This window comes from Pseudorasbora parva, chromosome 10 (assembly GCF_024679245.1).
Source record: "Pseudorasbora parva isolate DD20220531a chromosome 10, ASM2467924v1, whole genome shotgun sequence".
NCBI classification, from domain to species: domain Eukaryota; kingdom Metazoa; phylum Chordata; class Actinopteri; order Cypriniformes; family Gobionidae; genus Pseudorasbora; species Pseudorasbora parva.
In genome coordinates, this window is record NC_090181.1 from 46,090,849 (window position 1) to 46,108,067 (window position 17,219).

General features: G+C 38.1%; 1 long non-coding RNA gene across 1 annotated transcript; it reads right to left on the minus strand.

Moving 5' to 3' along the window:
• Positions 1–9,302: 9,302 nt before the first annotated feature.
• LOC137091651 (uncharacterized) lies at positions 9,303–12,025 on the minus strand. Its single transcript, XR_010908113.1, has 3 exons — positions 11,888–12,025; positions 11,224–11,312; positions 9,303–11,088 (listed from the first exon to the last, which is right to left on the minus strand). It is a non-coding gene; the product is annotated as an uncharacterized lncRNA (long non-coding RNA).
• Between the last annotated feature and the right edge of the window lie 5,194 nt (positions 12,026–17,219).

Below are 17,219 nucleotides of genomic sequence, written 5' to 3' on the forward strand. Positions count from 1 at the left end.
CCCATTGCCCCGCTGAAAAGACAAACGCGCAGCGACCTTCACCCGCCGATCGTTAGCCTCCAATGAGACGATTTGGGTGGCCTTACCTCTCGAGGAGAAATCACAACACATGAACGCCGCTCACACTGAATCTATAGATTAAATGTAAAAATATAAAGTAAGATTAGGGTTAAAAATACCCTTTAAAAAAGGTAAACATATCACAAATATGCAGATTTCAATATACCAAAGCTGATTGAACACTGGTGAGAATATTGCTTCAGAATAAATTATTTTACAACACAAAAAGAATTACAAATATATCTTTTTTTCTGGACAAGCACATTTTTTACTTGGAAAAGTGAATGACCGATTTACTTATCCGAAGGACAAGCACATGAAGATGCTTAATGTCGAGCCCTGTGATGAATGGTGTTAAACCAAATCCTATGAATTATCAGTACAATTTTCAGTAAAAAAACATTTTCCGTTGAAAAATCTCTTTTTCCCCCAAAAATAAGTCTGGAAAATGGGGGGTCGTCTTATATTCAGGTTTGGCTTATATACAGTATTATGCCACAGTCGCCGCTTCTTTGGTGGAAGTATCTATTACTTCCGCCAAAGAAGGTCAAAATGACAGCGCGATTATAGATATACATATACGTACATAGATGCATCCTTCGACTGATTAGGCACTAATGAGGATTATATATATATATGATCACACTGGGTTTTGACCTTTTCCGGCATTATGACCGACACACAGCAACGGTTGAGTTAAAAATCTTCATTTGTATTCTCCTGAAGAAACAAACACACCTACATGTTGATGCCCTGGGGGTCAGCAGATCAACATCAGGCTCATTTATGGGGGAACTATCCCTTTGACTAATATGGAAATAAAGATGAACTAATCAGTAACTAATATTAAATTAAGGATTGATATAGTTCCTTTAATAGGTAATCAATAATCACTGAATGGAACTGGGCTCATTACTATGACAAATTGTGAAGAATTGCCAATTAATTACTAGTCACAACATTATTGTGTCTGAGATCCAGTAACTCTGAATATACTCATAAAATGCATCACTAATTAATCAAGTAAATTACTAGTGATCTGGACCAGTATTTTAAAACGTAAAACATTTTTTTCACATAGAAATAATGGTCAGATCACTATTATTGACTAGGTAACACTTTCACTCTAAATAATGCTGGGTTATTTTTTTAACCCAAAATGCTGGGTTAAGACTGTTGGTTTTTTTTTTGTTGGTTTATTTGATCAGTAGTAAAATATCCAAAAACCACTAGGCCTGTGTTATATATTTTGTTCAGTTGAGTACCTACAATATCCCAGAAGTTTCCAACTATTTGTAAATTGTGAGAAAATTGCTATTTTATCTAAGGACCGGGACGTTTCAGCATTGCATTTGACAGAGTCGCCTGTCAATCGCCTCATATCTGCGCTACCCTCAGTTTCGGCTTTTATTTGGCAGGAGCGCTTTATTCTTAGCAGTGTGAACAAGTGAACGCACGGAGTAACGTCATAACATCGTTTTAAACACACTTAAATGTATCTAATATGATAAACAGAGCTCCATTACCTCAAAATCATAACCGGAAGAGCGGATCTGTGCAGGCGCCCGGCAAATGAGTCCCGTCCCGTCATAATAAAAGTCCCGGTATTCGCGAGGCGGGTATTTGTTTAACAATCACTCCAGCAGCTGTGCTCAGCTCCTCAACACTAGGTCCTGCTCTACTTTACACTACAGTAACGGTGATGAGTAGACCACATCTCCCAAGATGCTGCGCTCACACTTTGCGTCATCAAACTACGATTTGTTTTGAATAGGCGCCCTCCAGTGGACGAAAGCTGCATAGTGCACCTTTAAACACCATTGGGTAGTTTCAAATTTCCAGTCGTTGGGTTAAACCTGCTGGGTCGCAATGCTTGGTTGATTTGACCCAGCGCTTGGTTGTTTCACGAGCTTCCCGTCTTGATTCGTTTAAATTCGCTCCCAAACTGTCATTTTGAAAGGACAATGCAATAGGCAAAAGGCAAAGCCACCGGTTGCAGATGTTTTAAGATAAGTTCATATATTTTCATTATTAATCATTTTAATTAGCATAATTATAGTTTTTTTCTTCTTCGCGGCAACAATTCTTAAGCTTACACGACGTTAAGACGACAAAAGTTTTACCTCAGACTCGTGTTAGTTTAGGTCGGCATGTGAGACGATAGATTAATAGTTTGTGATTACACAGAACCATGATCCCCTTACGAAAATGAACCATGGTTGTATGTAGGGATGACACAAGTACCGGTACTTCGGTACTACATACTGAAACTTTAAAAATGTGACAAAAGTATCTTTATAGCATCGACTCACAAGTAGACTATATTCGGTCCTGCAGCTGCGTTCAGTCGCGTCACGCAGGGCTCCAGACTGTAGCCGAATATATACCAGTGTCTGTGTGTATTAAATACTATTTAAATATTAACGTTACTCTTCCATGTTTTGCGTCTCTGTGTGAATGACGGGGCGCGTGTCATATCACGAACACAGACACTCAAAGGTCACGGCAACCCGTCAAAATAAAAGTTCGATTTAAACGTGAATAAACCGACAGAATATATTAGGTTTGTAGTTGTCATTGTTGCCAATTTTAACACATTTGTGTGTTCACTCTAAAAATGGCTGGGTTAAAAACAACCCAATTGGCAACCCAGCGCTGCGTAAATATTGGACAGAACACATGCTGGGTTAAATTAACCCAGTGGCATTTTAACCCAGCAGGCTGGGCTGTTGAGAAAACCCAAAATGTAGTAAATTTTTACCATTAATGGATTTGCTATTCTGGGTTATTCTTGTTGGGTTGTTCTTAAAAAGTCTCCTGTGCATTAGCCTAGTGTAAAACTAGACAATCATGAAAGAACAAATGAAGAATTCGTGTTTAGACTGATAAAACAATCATTTTTAATGCTTGACAAATGGTACAACACACAAATGTGTTAAAATTGGCAACAATGACAACTACAAACCTAATATATTCTGTCGGTTTATTCACGTTTAAATCAAACTTTTATTTTGACGGGTTGCCGTGACCTTTGAGTGTCTGTGTTCGTGATATGACGCGCGCCCCGTCATTCACACAGAGACGCAAAACATGGAAGAGTCACGTTAATATTTAGGCTACGTCTACACTAATCCAGATAAATTTAAAATGGAGTTTTCGTCTAAAAACGCTCCGCATCCACACTATCATTTTCAATCGTTTTCCAAAAAGTGTTCATCTACACTGAAACGTCTGAAAACGCTTACATCCCCGTACTGCGCATGAGCGAATCCAAGACGCTTCGACTTGCGTCATTTCCGCTATTTGTTTATATACTCATTTTGCAAAAATGTCGAGAAAAGGCACTGAGTTTTTTAACAGTATGTACAAACTGACATTAATGTTGAACAAGGCTGTCAAAACAGAAAGCATACAAAACAACTGCTGTACAATGTCGTTCACCATCTTGGCTGAATTGGTTACATGACTGCATCACACGGCTAAAAATGCGTCATCGTATTAAAAAGCCTCCGTTTTCACAATCCACATTACGACGCGAAGACGGCGTTTTCAATTTTATCCGCTCTGAAGAGTTCGTTTTCATTGACTTAAAACGCTGTCTCAGTGTGGACGGAAGGCCAAAACGGAGAGAAAAATATACGTTTTCAAACGTATTAGTGTGGACATGGGCTATTTATATAGGCTACTTGTGAGTCGATGCTATAAAGATACTTTTGTCACATTTTTAAAGTTTCAGTATGTAGTACCGAAGTACCGGTACTTGTGTCATCCCTACATACAACCATGGTTCATTTTCGTAAGGGGATCATGGTTCTGTGTAATCACAAACTATTAATCTATCGTCTCACATGCCGACCTAAACTAACACGAGTCAGTAACGTTACATTGCATCGGATTCTGAGGTAAAACTTTTGTCGTCTTAGCGTCATGTAAGCTTAAGAATTGTTGCCGCGAAGAAGAAAAAAACTATAATTATGCTAATTAAAATGATTAATAATGAAAATATATGAACTTATCTTAAAACATCTGCAACCGGTGGCTTTGCCTTTTGCATTGTCTTTTTTTTTGGAGCAAATTTAAACGAATCAAGGCGGGAAGCACGTAAAACAACCAAGCGCTGGGTCAAATCAACCAATCATTGCGACCCAGCAGGTTTAACCCAACGACTGGAAATTTGAAACTACCCAATGGTGTTTAAAATGTGATCAAATAAACCAACAAAAATAACCCAACAGTTTTAACCCAGCATTATTTAGTGTGTTGTACCATTTGTCAAGCAATAAAAATGATTGTTTTAACAGTATAAACACGCATTCTTCATTTGTTTTTTCATGATTGTCTAGTTTTACACTAGGCTAATGCACAGGAGATTTTTTAAGAACAACCCAGCAAGAATAACCCAGAATAGCAAATCCATTAATGGTAAAAATTGACTACATTTTGGGTTTTCTCAACAGCCCAGCCTGCTGGGTTAAAATGCCACTGGGTTAATTTAACCCAGCATGTGTTCTGTCCAATATTTACCCTGCGCTGGGTTGCCAATTGGGTTGTTTTTAACCCAGACATTTTTAGAGTGTGGGGAATTGATTGCACTTCAAAAATGCTCTTTTTTATTTAGTATTTTTGTCTTGTTTCTAGTCAAAATATCTAAAAATTCTTACATTAAGAAACATTTATTAGTCAAGTACAAATTATTGTCTTGGTTTAGGAAAAAATAACTAAAAAGAAGAGAGTTTTTGCTTAAAATAAGAATTGTTAGATGTTTGGACTAGAAACAAGACAAAAATACTGAGTAATAAAAGCTTTTTTATTTATTTTTTGCAGTGTGGATGGCTGTGGTTTGCTATTGGCCGATCTCATGTGAGTGACAGGTGGCCCCGCCCTCATCATCAGAGAAGAGATGAAGTTATTCTGACTCAAGATTATTAACACAATGATGTGCACAGTTAAATCATCTATAATAAATACTGCACAGGATTCCACAAAAAAAGAGAACATTTTGATTTCATGGTGATTTTAAAAGCTTAAGAAAAAGTCACCCTTCCTAAAAGGCATACCTGACCCGTTTATAGCGTGTGTGTGTGGGACCATCATCACAGCTGTGATCTCACACACACACACACACTCCGCTCCCTATCTTTATCTTCCTCTTCCTCCTCTTGGCCCTCTGCCCGCTCCGCCGCTAACCCCAGTGTTCGCAAATCACGCTTCCCGTGTCAGCAGGTAAATTGTTTTGTCCTCCCGTTCCCGCTTTCATTACCTTGTGTAAATTAAGCGATACGTCGTCCACCGGCGCGAGTCGCCGCACCCCGCGCCGCCACGACAAAATCACGAGATTTGGCATAATAAATGAAGACAAACTGGCTCAGGCACTGCTCCTTCTCCTCGCCGACTCGCTTTCATTATTCGCTTAACTCGCCGGAGAAAATGACTTAACCCTGACCCAAACATTACGTCCCATATTCACTCCAGATAAAAGCCTTTTTACGGCGGGCCCCCCACAATTTATATTCCGCCAAGGAGGCCGCTTCTCCCTGTCACTTTTCCAATCTCGGGCCCCCTCAACACACGTCATTAAACTTGTCGTTCCTTCCTGTATTTGTCCATCAGTCCTTTCCTTTTACATAAAAGGTGGCAGCATTATTCTGGGCTTTGATGGCGCCCACTCATTTTTTTCCCCGCCGCGGGATGTTTGATTGGAAGAAATATAGCCCGAGCGTCGGCTCTATCTCCTCTCCGCTCTGCTGCCGGAATCCGACGCTTGATGAAATAGTGTTCCTTTAGCAAGAATAATAAAAACAGACTTCTGCATTACAGGCCCAGAGCCCCCAGGAACGAGAAAAGCCCAATCTCTGCTCGGCCCTGACGGATTTTTATAGTCATACGGGCAGATAAATGGAAAGCGGCGAGCCGCGCTCGACACAGAGATGCTCGGGCTTCCACAGCGTTCTTTAACGGGAAAGCATGGCTGGAGAGAACAGAGTTCTTTACCCAGGAATACTGGAACAAATCTGCTTAAATGATATGTTGCTTCTTGCATTTTTCATGACACTTTCGAGGTGAAATGTCAGTGAGTGAGTGGAGCTACAAACACGTTCGGTTTTTATCTGAAAAAGATGAATGAATCTGGCAACGTTTTGTTATGGTGGTTGTTGTGCATATTACAGCAGTTTGGACATGTCTGCTTAAAGGTTAATGCTCTATGCCCCATCCCATAAACCCTACACTCAGGGCCCGGTTTTTCAAAAGTAATCCACTAGGATTTAGGATAACGGATCGGATCAAATCTTGAAAATGTGTTATTCAAAATAAAAAAATGGATTACATAATCGGATTAGATCACATAATCCAATCTTGGTTTTGATCCGGATCAAACCTTTAGTTTGGGTTTTTCAAACATTTTTGTAGGATTTAGATCACTTTGATCCAAAAAATCTGGATTAAACTGATCCCATCAGAAGAGTGGATTCAGCGTGGCTTTCATGCCCAAAATGTAATGAAAACTTTAAAAATGCATGAAATAATACTATATTTGGATCATGCAGTATCTTACAAGATATCCTATTTATTCATAAGGTTTTAATTTGATTTGTTCATCCGTCAGGCTGCAGTGATTAGGTAGGCTTTAACGTATTCAGCGTTTCAGTATAGGCCTACAACAAAGCAGAAAGAGAAAAAATAAAATAATCCCCCAAACAGCTGTCAAAATTGTCCAAAAACAATACATTACATTCTGTCACTAATTGATATATATATTCATCACAATTGAAAATATTTTTGTTTTTAGAATATTTATTAGTGAAGCATGCAATGATTACAGTACATCTATACTCAACGCTCGTTATAAATCTCCTCAGTGTGCAGTGTTGTAGGTCTCGGATGAGCGGACTGCTGGAAGAGGATGGGGTGGGGTTTTTCTTGGTTTTAGTTTTTCTTAAATGTGTGTGTTTTCATTTCAAATAAAAATACACGTATATTGACCCCACACTGGCTGTTCGACTAGTTGCTCTTTATCTACAGCTCTACGTTGTGATTTCCTATCCTGTTTAAGCACTGGTTATCCAGATTTGGTGATCCTGAAAAGTTCCTATCCGGATCAGACTGATCCAATCCGATGTTGCTTTAAAAAACTGGCTCCAAAAGTAAGATGGATAACGTGATCACGGATCGCAAAAAAAATACTAAATCCGGATCAATTTTATTCGGATTAAACCTTTTGAATATCCGGGCCCTCGGGTGCCTTTAGGGGGGTGGGGGCGGGAGGCGGCACATAATGTGTGCATGATTTTTTTCAAATACATGAACAAACGCTAGCTACAAATATTGTAGTAAAATAACATTTTAAATCTGTAAGATGTGAACATGAGCACGGTCTCTCATCACTTAAAAAATACAGCGCATGACGTGTTAACTGCACACAAAAAACAACACGATGGATGGAAAGAAGCCCATAAGCGGAAACGTAAACAAGTAGGGATGAAGTTTCCCTTACAAATCAGAATATCTTAACCTGTTAACTAAATGTTAGAGATGATTGTTGGTTGCGGATGTGTCGGAAGACCTAATTCAAGAAGTCTGTGTGTGCAAAACCGCAATTGAAAAACGTAACTTTATTCTTCAGAGAAATATTGATCATTATTCCATAATGTGGTTGTGTGTGGGCTAGGGGTATCTATATTCTAGTCCCCGAAGCTTGAGTTTTTTGAGGCAACTGATATTTTGGAAATTGACAACATCCTTAATATTTACATCTGAGTAGAGCTCGCGGTTATGGTAAGGGGCGGGACATTTCACGAACTTGCTAAGCATGACAAAACACACCGGGCCAACTAACCAATCACAGCACATTTAGATTTTCAGAAGGAGGGGCTTCATCGAAACAGGGCGATCTCATCCCTCGAGCCAGACTGGGGAGATAGGTACTGTAATAATGTAAAATATGTGAAAGATAATGTGTTTTATGAACAATTAAGCATGAACGCATATTACACCTGAAGAAAATCAAGACTTCGTAAAAGGGAACAATTGAACCCCTATAAGATCATAAAAACAAAGACACATATTCAACATTTCTTCAGCAGGTGCCAGATCAATGTATCAATGCAAATTAAAGAGTAGATTGGGAATTAATCTTGTTTTTACTGTTAATTTAACATCAGGAAACATAATATTGTGCAGTTTTCATTTAGATCACGAGAAACATAAATTAGGTCACGGTTGTCCAAACTCACAGCTTACAAAAATACATTATAAGAATGTTTTGCTAACACAAAGTTATGAAAACGGTATTTCTGAATGTTGTAAAAAATGATTTGGTAACTCTTGACGTAGTTACACGTTACTACATGTACTTACTATAGTACTAACAGTAAATTATACATAATTACAAGTTACTAACCCTCAACCAAACCCTAACCCTAACTCTATAGTAAGTATATGTAGTTAATTAACATTACAAGGCCGGAAAACTGGATGCCCGTGATCTTCAGCCCTTAGACGGCACTGCATCACATACAGGAATGATACTGTAATGGAGATCACAACATGGGCTCAGGAATACTTCCAGAAAACATCGGTGAACACAATCCACCGAGCCATTCGCCGTCGCCGGCTAAAACTCTATAGGTCAAAAAAGAAGCCATATCTAAACATGATCCAGAAGCGCAGGCGTTTTCTCGGGGCCAAGGCTCATTTAAAATGGACCGTGGCAAAGTGGAAAACTGTTCTGTGGTCAGGCGAATCAACATTTGAAGATCTTTTTGGAAAACTGGGACGCCATGTCATCCGGACTAAAGAGGACAAGGACAACCCAAGTTGTTCTCAGCGCTCAGTTCAGAAGCTGATCTCTGATGGTATGGGGTTCAGGAGTGTGTGTGGCATGGGCAGCTTACACATCTGGAAAGGCACCATCAATGCTGAAAGGTATTCTCACGTTCTAGAACAACGTATGCTTCTATCCAGACGTCGTCTATTTCAGGGAAGACCTTGCATTTTCCAACATGACAATGCCAGACCACATACTGCATCAGTTACAACATCATGGCTGCGTAGAAGAAGGATCCGGCACTGAAATGGCCAGCCTGCAGTCCAGATCTTTCACCATTAGAAAACATTTGGCACATCATAAAGAGGAAGATGCGACAAAGAAGACCCAAGACAGTTGAACAACTAGAAGCCTTTATTAGACAAGAATGGGACAACATTCCTATTCCTAAACTTGAGCAACTTGTCTCCTCACACTGCATGAAAACCCTGGAATACGGCATTATCCGGGCATGGTAAACTCCTGTGTAATTTGAGGTTTACCGGACGTATGTGGGAAAAAGCGGATCAGAGTAACACGGAACAGTATATTTCAAGATACACCCGGAAACCTCACATATGCGGACATATACAGGCATCCGTGAAATTTCACAGAAATATACAGCTGAAACACTGCTGGGTGCTAGGACTGGTGACTGTTAGGTGTGAAGAAGGCCTTTCATATGTTAATGACACTGAGGTGTTGTCTGTTCTCAGAGGGAGGGGTGGCAGGGGAGGACCTCAGGATTGAGAATTATGACTCTTAATCAAAGTTTTTATAAAAACACTACAAAATAAACACCCCGAACATATAGTCACAAAAACAGAGTATTTAAATTAAGGAATTAAATGGAACAAATAAAGGAAAAGTAACCAACCATTTTAGAATAACACACATTTATTGTGAAGTTTTACAAAAGGCAGTTAATAACAATAACATTTAATAAAAAGGAATGTACATTAATGTGAAATAATGAAAACATGGCTTTAAAAACACAAAAAAAACCCAGATATGCTCAAAATAAAATTAAAGGAATAAAAAGAAGGTCGTTGGAAATCGCATGGGGCTAAATCTCAAACATTGTGCAAATGGGAATTATGGCTGATACCTTTTCTTTTGTCTGACTTAACTGCACAATGTATGTACTTAGTACACATCTCCCTGCAATACATTCCACAGGTAGGAACGCTGCTGCACAATCAGTCTGTGTGCCACACCTCCACAGGGTTCCCAAAGAAACATCTGTCTGGATGAGGGTGCAACCACGAAACCTTTGCAACAACATGGCGTATAGTACGTGTGTTAGTTTTTAACACTGATTATAAGAAATCTCTTAATGACTCCAGCACGCAGCTCTGCATTTGGTTCGAGGACTGGTTCGTCCAAGAATTTGTATTTCTCTCCACGCCTCTCTTTTTAAAAAACCCAGGTCTTTTTTACCAAGGTCTCTAATGACGGAGTTACTTTCTTGTAACAATAGGTTAGTTTGGGGTACAGATATTCCTTGCCATTGAAGCTTATCTTTTTGGACAGACAGCATATTCAGTGAAGTTGTCGTACTGGTATATTTTCTTAGTTAATATAAAGTCTTGGGAATCATACCAGCAAATTGCATTAATCAATCAACTTTATTTATATAGCGCTTTTACAATGACGATTGTTTCAAATTAGCCTCACAGTATCAAACGAGACAGTATTGCAACAATATTTTAGTTGGCTGTAGGGTCAACAATGTTGGCAGATCAATATTATAGTTTATAGAATTAAATAAGACCTAGTTAATTCATTTTATTTGTATATTTAGTTGAATAACTTAGATCATAAATTTAGTGTTATAGTTTGTGTGTCCCCAACTGAGTAAACCAAAGGCCACAGTGGCAAACCCAGAGGAGACACCAATCAACACTGAGAATATTTCCAATGAGCCATCATTTGTCTGAGGCATAGCAGCAGTGCAGTGATGGCATTGTCTGAAATGTTGAACAATGCTTGCCAGGTTAAAAGCATTATTGCTATTAGCTTTACAAGTAATAAAGCAGAGCTGTCTCTATTGTCATTATCTTCTTCAGGTTTGTCATCTTTAAAATCCAAATGTTCACTGTGCTGACCATCTGTAAAGACATGTTGCTCTTCATGGTCACTGTCATCATCTGAAGACGTTTCACTGAGCTCGAAGGAAAGCCTGAGCAGCTCATTGCGTTCTTCTTCTTCTTCTTCTTCTTCTTCTTCAAAAAAAAAAAAAAAAAGACATTTGTTAGAGTTTTTTTTTTTTTAGAAAAAAATAATAGAAGTGTAACATAATACACATCTGTCTGTGCACATCTGTCTGTGTGCATCAATTTAAATGTAAGGAGCCTTGCCTTCAGATCTGCCGAATCTTGGTTCTCCTGTAAATGCTTGGTTTCTTCAAATATGCAGAAATCAACTTGCTCTTGGACTCCAATGTTCTCTGTAACAATTAAAGAACAATACAACGATTTTAGCTACACACAAATTTACATATACAAGCTAAATACAAAGATTTAGTTTAAACAGTGAAACATCACAACACCAATTGGTTAATGGCTGGAGCTATGCATTTGTCTAGCATTATCTTAAAGTTAGCAGCTTTTTACTAAAATCCCATAGAATCACACTTTACAGTACATCATGTGTACAAGTCATGATGGGCCATAGAAATGTTAATGGGCCATTCGTAATAGTTTATCCAAATAACTTTAGTTATTGTTATGAATGGCCCATCATGATTTAAATGTTCAGCAAATAAAGCTATGACCAAATTTGTAATAATAAAAGTTACAATGTATTAACAAGACTTATGCCTATACTGGAAAAAACACAAACTTACTACATTCTGAAAACAAGCAAATCACTATTGTGTGTCAACTCTAACCAAAGCAGATCATGAACATCAGTGTAATGTTGCACAACAACAGTAAATATATAAACCAAATGCTGATGATCACCATCTTATTTTACTTGTCATTTTGGTCTTACATTAAAAAAAAAAGTTCAGTAACTTACCAAAATGAATACCAGCATCATCCCAGTCCACAGGTCTCATTTCGTCTGGATGAAGTTCATCACATGCACCCTCTTCCAGCTCTGTGTTGTGATTTGTCTCAGCTGTAATCGCTCCATTGTGAAAAAAAAACTTTTTTTTGTGAAGATAAAAATATGCATGGGAAACATTATCGTTGCAGTGGTCGCAAAACCGCCGAGCTCTCTTTCTCGTATTATTATCAACAGGTGGTTGTCCTTCCATGTTGATAGATAATTATGTCCAGCATTATATTTTTGCACCAAATTAAAGATACACCTGCGACGCGTCATACCGAGGGCGTGGTTTGAGTGGTGATTAGCAAGCAAACAGTACGCGCCAAAGAGGGGGCGTTTTGAGGTTTGAAATCAACCACTCACAATAAAGGTGGGGACTGAGGCGCACCCAATAGTAGTGTATTGTTTCATGCGCGCGAAAGTTGAAACCTCCGCATTGTTTCCGGAAGTACAGAGAACGGATAGTTGTTTTTTTTGTGGTGTTTGGTTGAGATTTGGAATCGATCATTTTCGACAGATTTAATATGGAGAGTAAAAGGAACCTTAGTTTTTTTTACTTCACTGAACAGAGGAGGACAAGCAGGCTCAAGCCCAGTTACTTTGAATGCCTTGATGAAGCAGCTGATCTCCGGCCAGTGTGCTATATCTCGTCAGCTTACTACTTTAATATCTGCACAGCATGAACGGGCTGATCTTCTCCAAGAGGCTCTCCAGCGTCTTTATTCTCTCGAGCAAAAGTATGAGCAGCACGGACTAACTTACAGGAAGAGCCTTACAACACTGTGAAAAGATTTAAAAGGGCACGTAACGTGAGGTAAGTTCAGTTATTGTTATATAATGTGCCTGTAAACCAAAGTTGGCTTACAATTAACGTTAGCCTAATAACATTATGTGTTTTGTCTCCAGCGGTTACTTTGATGGCCATCTTATTCAAACTTGAAAATATTGTGGTTCTTGCAGATTGTGAATCCGTTTAAACGCATTTTAATTTCAAACTTTACAGGAATCTGTAAGGTGCCTTTGTGTGAAACCCAATTCAGAGAACAGCCCACACAAATACGATCCACAGACTGGGTAAGACTGCTTATTGTATACTGTAAATGTTAGGTTAACCTACTTCTAACGTCATATGGATTTGAAATGCCAAAACTGAATTTCATTAATTATAACTGCAACTTTTCCCCCAGAATAGTCATCACACAACCTCGCTTTGACCATTTTCCTTTGAAGAATTAAGGACAACTTTTACAGATGTTGACCCTGAAATTGTAAAAGGTAATCTTAAAGATTGTATTCTTTTTTTAAAGTAATTTTATATTAATATTTACCATGTGTGCTTTGTTTTGCTTACTTTTATTGGTATTACAATTATTCATGATTTATTTAGCAGGATGCAAGACATATTGAGACACCACGGAGGAAGTATTCTGTGGCTCAGCCTGAAAAGGCCCAAAAAAGACATTATGAAGAACATGGCGAAGAACCGTCAAAGAAAGTGAAGGGTAAGTTCAGAAACTTGCTAAGCATTTATTTTCTCTTTAGGAGATATGATTTTGTCAATATTGTGATTAAACTTATACATTAAACCCAATACTTTGATCAAATCTGAGTGTGACATAACCATACTCATTAGTGAATAATGCAAATCGCATGTAAACTGGAGTGAAGAGTTCTGCTCATGTCATGTGAGCACCTTCCAGCGATTAAGACCTTACTCTTAGAATACATAGTTGCATTATTGTTGCACATGTAAACACAGTCTGTGTTTTAGTGGTTAAATTACTGTCATGTTTTGCAGTTGCTGGAGACCAGGTCCAGGGTTGTACAAGCTAACGCAGAAAGAGACCTGTGAGAGACCGCAACAATAGCGCAGATGTCTGATGAAGATGCTGATGTTGATGGAAGGCCAGTGTGGATGGTGAGGTCTCCACCAAACAGAACCACAGTTGTCTGCGCTCTGCCAAGTGCTACGAACCAGACAAGAGGCTGACCCACGCTACACATCACATCATCAGTGCATCATTATAATGTATTTTTACAATGCTCTTGGGAAATGTTTCCACTTATATATATTGTTTACTAAGAACATATATTATATGCATTTTTTCCCTCTTATTCCTTTACAACGCCGTCCTTTAAATAGAATTTGCTCACTTTTTTTTCCCCCATTCATTTTATAATATATGTTTACAATGCTCTTTGGGAGTTTTTTTTTTTTTTTTTTTAACATTTTGGTTCTAATTTTATAATGTTTACAATTTTGCATTCTCATTTTATAATGTTACATTTTAGATACACTGTGTATTTATTTATTTATATCGCCAACTTTTAAATATGTTGTGTTAATTTTATTTTTCATGCCTTTTTTACCCTTTCATTTTAACTTATGTTTATTTTATATAGTTATATTTATATTGTTTATTTGTCCTTTTAAATGCCTTTATTTTTTTGTTCTTTACATTTTCATCCCTTTTAAATACATTTTGTTCACTTGTTTTTGTTTCTCCATTCTATTCTTTTGCTTGTTTAAAATGCTCTTGGTAATGTTTTATGTACCTTAATAAATATTCCATATTTTCCTAAATTGTTTTTTGTGTGTATTTTTCCTTTGGGGGGAGAGGGGGGTGGGGTTTATGGTGTATGAGCAGTATCTGCATAGCTGACCTATAACCAATCAAATCACTAAGCTATAAGGCCTTGGGTGGGCTAAGTTTTAAAAGTAACCAATAAAATCACTTTACTGGGTTTTCAATGTGCCCTGTCCTCCAATAGCAGTTTGGGTTTTGGGAGTGGTTTTAAAAGAACAACCAATCCAGTTTGATTTGAAAGGCCAATAGGGGATGGGAGGCAAAGCTGCTCAGAGGTGTGAAAATGTCTCCTGAAAAACCCTGATGGGATTACTTGCCATGGCAACAAATGGCTGTAGCATGGAAGTATACGGCCACAACATACATCCGATTTGGTATCATTCCGGATGTATACGGATATATACCGATCCATGGAATTTGACCTATCCGGCCAGTATACTCCCGGATTCTTCCGAATTTCAGCAGTGTATACAGGAGTATACGGGTCCGGATACACCTTTTTTCATGCAGTGTCAGTCTCCAGACGTTTGCAGACTGATATAAAAAGAAGAGGGGATGAAACACAGGGGGAAACATGGCCTTGGCCAAACTTTTATGAGATGTGTTGATGCCATGAAATTTAAAATCAACTTATTATTCCTTTAAAATTATACATTTTCTCAGTTTAAACATTTGATATGTCCTCTATTTTGTATTCTGAATAAAATATTGAAATTTGAAACTTCCACATCATTGCATTCTGTTTTTATTCACAATTTGTAAAGTTTTCCAACTATTTTGTAATCTGTTTGTACTTACTCTAGAGTTACGTTTAGGGTTTGGTTGAGGGTTAGTTGCATGTCATTATGCATAATTTACTGTTGTTAATACACTGTAAAAAAAATGTCTCCAATTGAACATTTTCAAGTGACTGATCACATCTACATTTTTCAGTTGGCTGAAGTGATGCATTTAATCCACAGAAATTCAATTAAAAAATATATAGATGTGATCCGTCATTAGAAAATGTTCAATCGGAGACATTTTTTTAACATTATTAAAGACCAGATAATGTTGAATGAACGCTCTATTAACATTACTGGAAGAACGTTTGTTTATAACTTTGAGAGAACCTTTCCAGAACATTCCCTGTTTGCTGCATTACTGCTAGAGTAGCTCTGGCTCAAACATACACAGAAGAATATTAAGAAGAAAATATCTGCTTCATTCTTTACATATGAAAGTTTCACAAGGTCGTTGAAAAAGTCAGCTCTCCAAACAACACCTGCATACAAATCCACTTCCTTGTTCCACGAGTCGCAGCACGCCGGCTCTTAAAGCGATCATTATTACCATACAAATAGACAGATCTATTTAACAACTACCTTTTTATCACAGAGCACTTATTCTTTAGTGTTGCTCTGTGAAAGGCATTGAAATGCAGCCGCCGAGAGCCGTGTGCTTGATAAAGGCCGGGAGCAATAGATGGAGCATGGCTGACATCTTCTTAAGAGATGATAGGAGAGCCAAATCAAATAGGATGGAGCAGTCACTCTCACGGCAGATAGGTGTTTCATTTCTGCCGGGCCGCGTCGGCATCCCCAGTGACTTCCTGCCCGGGGAAGATATAGCTCCCTTGGACTTTATCCATTATTCCAGCTCTCGGCGCTTCTCCACACTCCTGTTTTTGTTCCAGGCCGAGCCTTGTTTTCCCTACTTTGATGTCAATCTTGGAATTTGCTCTGGCTTTCATTATCGATAGCCTGTGGAAGTCAATTATGTTTTTTTATTAAACATAATTGATTGTGAGTGAATGAGACGTGAGTCGTGTGTTTTAAATCTTTGGTTCCGGTTAAAAGTTTCTATCACCCCACGAGGCTCTTAAACTCTTTCCCATGTTGCCAAAAACTTCACATTTGAAGACTTGAACAACTGATATAGTGGCCGCACATCAGTTCTGTGAAGAACTGTGAAGTCTATTTGATACACAAACTTGGTTTTAAAAAGTGAGGGGGTAGGTGTGTGCGTGTGTGTGTGTGTGTGTGTGTGTGTGTGGGGGGGGGGTGCTAATACAATACTATATCAGATATTTGTGTAATAAAGGGTTCAATTTAATGGCATACACTGTGAAAAATATTGTTGGTTTAACTTAAAAAAGTAAGTAGCCTGGTTGATTTACATTTTGAGTTTATTGAAATAAAAAATTTGAGTTGATACAATGAAGGAAATTGGTTTGATAAATAGAAACTCAAAATATAGTATTATATCTGAACCACATAAAAAATTTGATAAATCATGAAAATAGCACAATTTGGCATGTTTCACTGCGTCATCACAATTAAAACACACAATTACCCAATATCCTTACAGAATATTTTAGTAATATTTGAATAAAGGTTGTTGATTCTCAAAAATTTTCATTGTATTAACTCAAATTTTTAAGGCAACCAGGTTATTTTTGAAAAAAAAAAAAAAAATTACAGTGTAGAAATAACACAGTCCACTGCCATAGACTGTAAAAAAATATGGACGACGCGACTCCATTCTCTTCCGCTGAAGTAAGTGAAGCCTCCGGAGGTCCGGATATGACATCTTGTGCAGATTTGAGACCGAGTCTGTGCAGTCGAGAGCAGGAAGTACAGCCATGATATCAAAAGCCAGCACACACTCTTGCAGATGCAGAATAATTCATTATGTCGGTGTGAAATAAACAGCTGTGCAAATGAAGAAAT